This window comes from Eurosta solidaginis, chromosome 3 (assembly GCF_040869045.1).
Source record: "Eurosta solidaginis isolate ZX-2024a chromosome 3, ASM4086904v1, whole genome shotgun sequence".
Classification (NCBI taxonomy): domain Eukaryota; kingdom Metazoa; phylum Arthropoda; class Insecta; order Diptera; family Tephritidae; genus Eurosta; species Eurosta solidaginis.
In genome coordinates, this window is record NC_090321.1 from 256,960,814 (window position 1) to 256,968,182 (window position 7,369).

Below are 7,369 nucleotides of genomic sequence, written 5' to 3' on the forward strand. Positions count from 1 at the left end.
TGAAAGGTGTTAATGAGTATTTTAAAAGGGATTGGGCCTTAGTTCTATAGGTGGACGCCTTTTCGATATATCGCCATAAAGATGGACCAGGGGTGGCTCTAGAATTTGTTTGTACTATATGTATATCAAATGAAAGGTGTTAATGAGTATTTTAAAAGGGAGTGGGCCTTAGTTCTATAGGTGGACGCCTTTTCGAGATATCGCCATAAAGATGGACCAGGGGTGGCTCTAGAATTTGTTTGTACTATATGTATATCAAATGAAAGGTGTTAATGAGCATTTTAAAAGGGAGTGGGCCCTAGTTCTATAGGTGGACGCCTTTTCGAGATATCGCCATAAAGATGGACCAGGGGTGGCTCTAGAATTTGTTTGTACGATATGAGTATCAAATGAAAGGTGTTAATGAGTATTTTAAAAGGGATTGGGCCTTAGTTCTATAGGTGGACGCCTTTTCGATATATCGCCATAAAGATGTACCAGGGGTGGCTCTAGAATTTGTTTGTACGATATGAGTATCAAATGAAAGGTGTTAATGAGTATTTTAAAAGGGAGTGGGCCTTAGTTCTATAGGTGGACGCCTTTTCGAGATATCGCCATAAAGATGGATCAGGGGTGGCTCTAGAATTTGTTTGTACTATATGTATATCAAATGAAAGGTGTTAATGAGTATTTTAAAAGGGAGTGGGCCTTAGTTCTATAGGTGGACGCCTTTTCGGAATATCGTTATAAAAGTGGACCAGGGGTGACTCTAGAATTTGTTTGTAGGATATGAGTATCAAACGAAAGGTGTTAATGAGTATTTTAAAAGGGCGTGGGCCTAAGTTCTATAGATGGACGCCTTTTCGATATATCGCCATAAAGATGGACCAGGGGTGACTCTAGAATTTGTTTGTACGATATGAGTATCAAATGAAAGATGTTAATGAGTATTTTAAAAGGGCGTGGGCCTAAGTTCTATAGATGGACGCCTTTTCGATATATCGCCATAGAGATGGACCAGGGGTGACTCTAGAATTTGTTTGTACTATATGTATATCAAATGAAAGGTGTTAATGAGTATTTTAAAAGGGCGTGGGCCTTAGTTCTATAGGTGGACGCCTTTTCGAGATATCGGCATAAATGTGGACCAGGGGTGACTCTAGAATTTGTTTGTACGATATGAGTATCAAATGAAAGGTGTTAATGAGTATTTTAAAAGGGCGTGGGCCTAAGTTCTATAGATGGACGCCTTTTCGATATATCGCCATAAAGATGGACCAGGGGTGGCTCTAGAATTTGTTTGTACTATATGGATATCAAATGAAAGGTGTTAATGAGTATTTTAAAAGGGAGTGGGCCTTAGTTCTATAGGTGGACGCCTTTTCGAGATATCGCCATAAAGGTGGACCAGGGGTGACTCTAGAATTTGTTTGTACTATATGGATATCAAATGAAAGGTGTTAATGAGTATTTTAAAAGGGAGTGGGCCTTAGTTCTATGGAGTGGGCCTTAGTTCTATAGGTGGACGCCTTTTCGAGATATCACCATAAAGGTGGACCAGGGGTGACTCTAGAATTTGTTTGTACTATATGGATATCAAATGAAAGGTGTTAATGAGTATTTTAAAAGGGAGTGGGCCTTAGTTCTATAGGTGGACGCCTTTTCGGAATATCGTTATAAAAGTGGACCAGGGGTGACTCTAGAATTTGTTTGTGCGATATGAGTATCAAATGAAAGGTGTTAATGAGTATTTTAAAAGGGCGTGGGCCTAAGTTCTATAGATGGACGCCTTTTCGATATATCGCCATAAAGATGGACCAGGGGTGACTCTAGAATTTGTTTTTACGATATGAGTATCAAATGAAAGGTGTTAATGAGTATTTTAAGAGGGTGTGGGCCTTAGTTCTATATGTGGACGCCTTTTCGAGATATCGCCATAAAGGTGGACCAGGGGTGACTATAGAATTTGTTTGTACGATATGAGTATCAAATGAAAGGTGCTAATGAGTATTTTAAGAGGGCGTGGGCCTTAGTTCTATATGTGGACGCCTTTTCGAGATATCGCCATAAAGGTGGACCAGGGGTGACTATAGAATTTATTTGTACTATATGGGTATCAAATGAAAGGTGATAATGAGTATTTTAAAAGGGCGTGGGCCTTAGTTCTATAGGTGGACGCCTTTTGGAGATATCACCATAAAGGTGGACCAGGGGTGATCCTAGAATTTGTGTGTACGATATGAGTATCAAACGAAAGGTGCTAATGAGTATTTTAAAAGGGAGTGGGCCTAAGTTCTATAGATGGACGCCTTTTCGATATATCGCCATAAAGATAGACCAGGGGTGACTCTAGAATTTGTTTGTACGATATGAGTATCAAATGAAAGGTGTTAATGAGCATTTTAAGAGGGCGTGGGCCTTAGTTCTATATGTGGACGCCTTTTCGAGATATCGCCATAAAGGTGGACCAGGGGTGACTATAGAATTTGTTTGTACTATATGGGTATCAAATGAAAGGTGTTAATGAGTATTTTAAGAGGGCGTGGACCTTAGTTCTATATGTGGACGCCTTTTCGGGATATCGCCATAAAGGTGGACCAGGGGTGACTATAGAATGCGTTTGTACGATATGAGTATCAAATGAAAGGTGCTAATGAGTATTTTAAGAGGGCGTGGGCCTTAGTTCTATATGTGGACGCCTTTTCGAGATATCGCCATAAAGGTGGACCAGGGGTGACTATAGAATTTATTTGTACTATATGGGTATCAAATGAAAGGTGTTAACGAGTATTTTAAGAGGGCGTGGGCCTTAGTTCTATATGTGGACGCCTTTTCGGGATATCGCCATAAAGGTGTACCAGGGGTGACTCTAGAATGCGTTTGAACAATATGGGTATGAAATGAAAGGTGTTAATGAGTATTTTAAGTGGGCGTGGGCCTTAGTTCTATATGTGGACGCCTTTTCGGGATATCGCCATAAAGGTGGACCAGGGGTGACTTTAGAATGCGTTTGAACAATATGGGTATCAAATGAAAGGTGTTAATGAGTATTTTAAGAGGGCGTGGGCCTTAGTTCTATATGTGGACGCCTTTTCGAGATATCGCCATAAAGGTGGACCAGGGGTGACTATAGAATTTATTTGTACTATATGGGTATCAAATGAAAGGTGATAATGAGTATTTTAAAAGGGCGTGGGCCTTAGTTCTATAGGTGGACGCCTTTTGGAGATATTACCATAAAGGTGGACCAGGGGTGATCCTAGAATTTGTTTGTACGATATGAGTATCAAACGAAAGGTGTTAATGAGTATTTTAAAAGGGAGTGGGCCTAAGTTCTATAGATGGACGCCTTTTCGATATATCGCCATAAAGATAGATCAGGGGTGACTCTAGAATTTGTTTGTACGATATGAGTATCAAATGAAAGGTGTTAATGAGCATTTTAAGAGGGCGTGGGCCTTAGTTCTATATGTGGACGCCTTTTCGAGATATCGCCATAAAGGTGGACCAGGGGTGACTGTAGAATTTGTTTGTACTATATGGGTATCAAATGAAAGGTGTTAATGAGTATTTTAAGAGGGCGTGGGCCTTAGTTCTATATGTGGACGCCTTTTCGGGATATCGCCATAAAGGTGGACCAGGGGTGACTCTAGAATGCGTTTGAACAATATGGGTATCAAATGAAAGGTGTTAAAGAGTATTTTAAAACGGAGTGTGCCTTAGTTCTATAGGTGGACGCCTTTTCGGAATATTGTTATAAAAGTGGACCAGGGTTGACTCTAGAATGCGTTTGTACAATATGGGTATCAAACGAAAGGTATTAATAGGTGTTTTAAAAGGGAGTGGGCCTTAGTTCTATAGGTGGACGCCTTTTCGAGATATCGCCATAAAGGTGGACCAGGTGTGACTCTAGAATTTATTTGTACTATATGGGTATCAAATGAAAGGTGATAATGAGTATTTTAAAAGGGCGTGGACCTTAGTTCTATAGGTGGACGCCTTTTGGAGATATCACCATAAAGGTGGACCAGGGGTGACCCTAGAATTTGTTTGTACGATATGAGTATCAAACGAAAGGTGTTATTGAGTATTTTAAAAGGGAGTGGGCCTAAGTTCTATAGATGGACGCCTTTTCGATATATCGCCATAAAGGTAGACCAGGGGTGACTCTAGAATTTGTTTGTACGATATGAGTATCAAATGAAAGGTGTTAATGAGCATTTTAAGAGGGCGTGGGCCTTAGTTCTATATGTGGACGCCTTTTCGAGATATCGCCATAAAGGTGGACCAGGGGTGACTATAGAATTTGTTTGTACTATATGGGTATCAAATGAAAGGTGTTAATGAGTATTTTAAGAGGGCGTGGACCTTAGTTCTATATGTGGACGCCTTTTCGGGATATCGCCATAAAGGTGGACCAGGGGTGACTCTAGAATGCGTTTGAACAATATGGGTATCAAACGAAAGGTGTTAATGAGTATTTTAAAAGGGCGTGGGCCTTAGTTCTATAGGTGGACGCCTTTTCAAGATATCGCCATAAAGGTGAACTAGGGGTGACTCTAGAATGCGTTTGTACGATATGGGTATCAAATTAAAGGTATTAATGAGGGTTTTAAAAGGGAGTGGCCCTTAGTTGTATATGTGAAGGCGTTTTCGAGATATCGACCAAAATGTGGACCAGGGTGATCCAGAACATCGTCTGTCGGGTACCGCTAATTTATTTATATATGTAATACCACGAACAGTATTCCTTCCAAGATTCCAATGGCTTTTGATTTCGCCCTGCAAAACTTTTTCATTTTCTTCTACTTAATATGGTAGGTGTCACACCCATTTTACCAAGTTTTTTTCTAAAGTTATATTTTGCGTCAATAGACCAATACAATTACCATGTTTCATTCCTTTTTTCGTATTTGGTATACAATTATGGCATTTTTTTCATTTTTCGTAATTTTCGATATCGAAAAAGTGGGCGTGGCCATAGTCGGATTTCGGCCATTTTTTACGCCAATACAAAGTGAGTTCAGATAAGTATGTGAACTGAGTTTAGTAAAGATATATCGATTTTTGCTCAAGTTATCGTGTTAACGGCCGAGCGGAAGGACAGGCGGTCGACTGTGTATAAAAACTGGACGTGGCTTCAAACCGATTTCGCCCTTTTTCACAGAAAACAGTTATCGTCCTAGAATCTAAGCCTCTACCAAATTTCACAAGGATTGCTAAATTTTTGTTCGACTTATGGCATTAAAAGTATCCTAGACAAATTAAATGAAAAAGGGCGGAGCCACGCCCATTTTGAAATTTTCTTTTATTTTTGTATTTTGTTACACCATATCATTACTGGAGTTGAATGTTGACATAATTTACTTACATACGGTAAAGATATTAACTTTTCTTTTAAAATTTGAATTAAAAAAAATTTTTTTTTAAAAAGTGGGCGTGGTCGTTCCCCGATTTTACTAATTTTCATTAAGCAGACATATAGTAATAAGAGTAACGTTCCTGCCAAATTTCATCATGATATCTTCAACGACTGCCAAATTACAGCTTGCAAAACTTCTAAATTACCTTTTAAAAGTGGGCGGTGCCACGCCCATTGTCCAAAATTTTACTAGTTTTCTAATCTGCGTCATAAGTTCAACTCACCTACCAAGTTTCATCGCTTAATCCGTATTTGGTAATGAATTATCGCACTTTTTCGATTTTTCGAAATTTTCGATATCGAAAAAGTGGGCGTGGTTATTGTCCGATATCGTTCATTTTAAATAGCGATCTGAGATGAGTACCCAGGAACCAACATACCAAATTTCATCAAGATACCTCAAAATTTACTCAAGTTATCGTGTTAACGGACAGACGGACGGACGGACGGACATGGCTCAATCGAATTTTTTTTCGATACTGATGATTTTGATATATGGAAGTCTATATCTATCTCGATTCCTTTATACCTGTACAACCAACCGTTATCCAATCAAAGTTAATATACTCTGTGAGCTCTGCTAACTGAGTATAAAAAATGTTTGAATTGGGTACAACAGTGAGCACGAACAAAGCATCGAAAATTAATAACAAATGTTTTATGTTATTATCTCCCTTCACTTATTTTCGTTAAAAGTTTGAAACTGTTCAGAACAAAGCTTCGTTAAAGGTTCAGAAAAAACTTTCGGAACCATTACCGAAAAAGCTAATGTTTACGAAGACCTCGCCGATCTCGTGGAAGGGTTTTTTTTTTTTTTTTAGTTGGTCTACTATTTATTTGTTTAAATTATATGCATGTCCAAAGTTTGGAATTGTCGTGATAGTGACGCAACATCAAAAAAATGCGTATACTAAAAAGCTTGTATTAATTATTATGATTTGTTGAAAAAAAAAAAAAAATCAGTGCTAGTTATTCGAATTCATTATGTATATAAAGTTTTCGAAATTTGCTAATCGCATGAATAATAACGCGCATTCTGTTCTGGTGCAGAATATTTGTTCTAGCAAATCATTATGATCTGTATATCAGATATTTTTTTACATAAATATGCAAAAATATAAAATAGTGTTTATTCTTGTCTAATACATACATGCATACATACATATGATTTTGTATAAACTATGTTCGATTTCTTAGATTCAGCAAGGCTTTATAAAAAGAAAAATTATATTTCATCTATCCTACTACGTAGAATAATGCAAAAAAAGATTGCATCTAAATACTAAAATCAACTGAACTGAGCTCCAATGGAGCTAGACTCTGAATGAATCCACACGCGCCAATGTGCATCAAATTTATATGTATGTACTATCCTTACATATGTGCAAACAAATTGGCAAAAGGGAAAAAATCCGCCTTAAATACTAAAATTCACACAAAAAAAAAACAATTTTATTTAAATGCTTAAGTACACTTATATATCCTAGTGGTCTATTCCTGACTTAATTTTTTTCTTTTGGTTTATGTTAATTTACAAAATATATACTTATTTACTTGTGTCAAATGTCTACTGTGTATGCTACTAAATACTTGGCGGCGACTCACCCGGTGTCTGGTACTTACATAGCCGGCCAGAGTACGTACCATGGACCTCTGCCGGCGTTGTTACTGGTGACGTTGTTGTTGCTGGTTAAGTTGTCGCGGTTGGTGGTTGTGGCGCGCGGTCTCGGCGTGTTGACGTCGTTGGTGGTGCCAAATATTGATGGTGGCTATTGGTGGCGGCTAAATATTGATGGTGGCTACTGGTGGTGTAGCTTATGAGGTGGTTGGCTTTTGGCGTTGCCTACGACGATTATTGTTACCACGACCATTTCCAATTCCACCCGATGAACGTGCCAAGTCCAATAGTGCCTGCGGCGGCACCTGGCCCGCCTCTTCCAAAACAGAATTTAAATCTCGTGCCTGTTT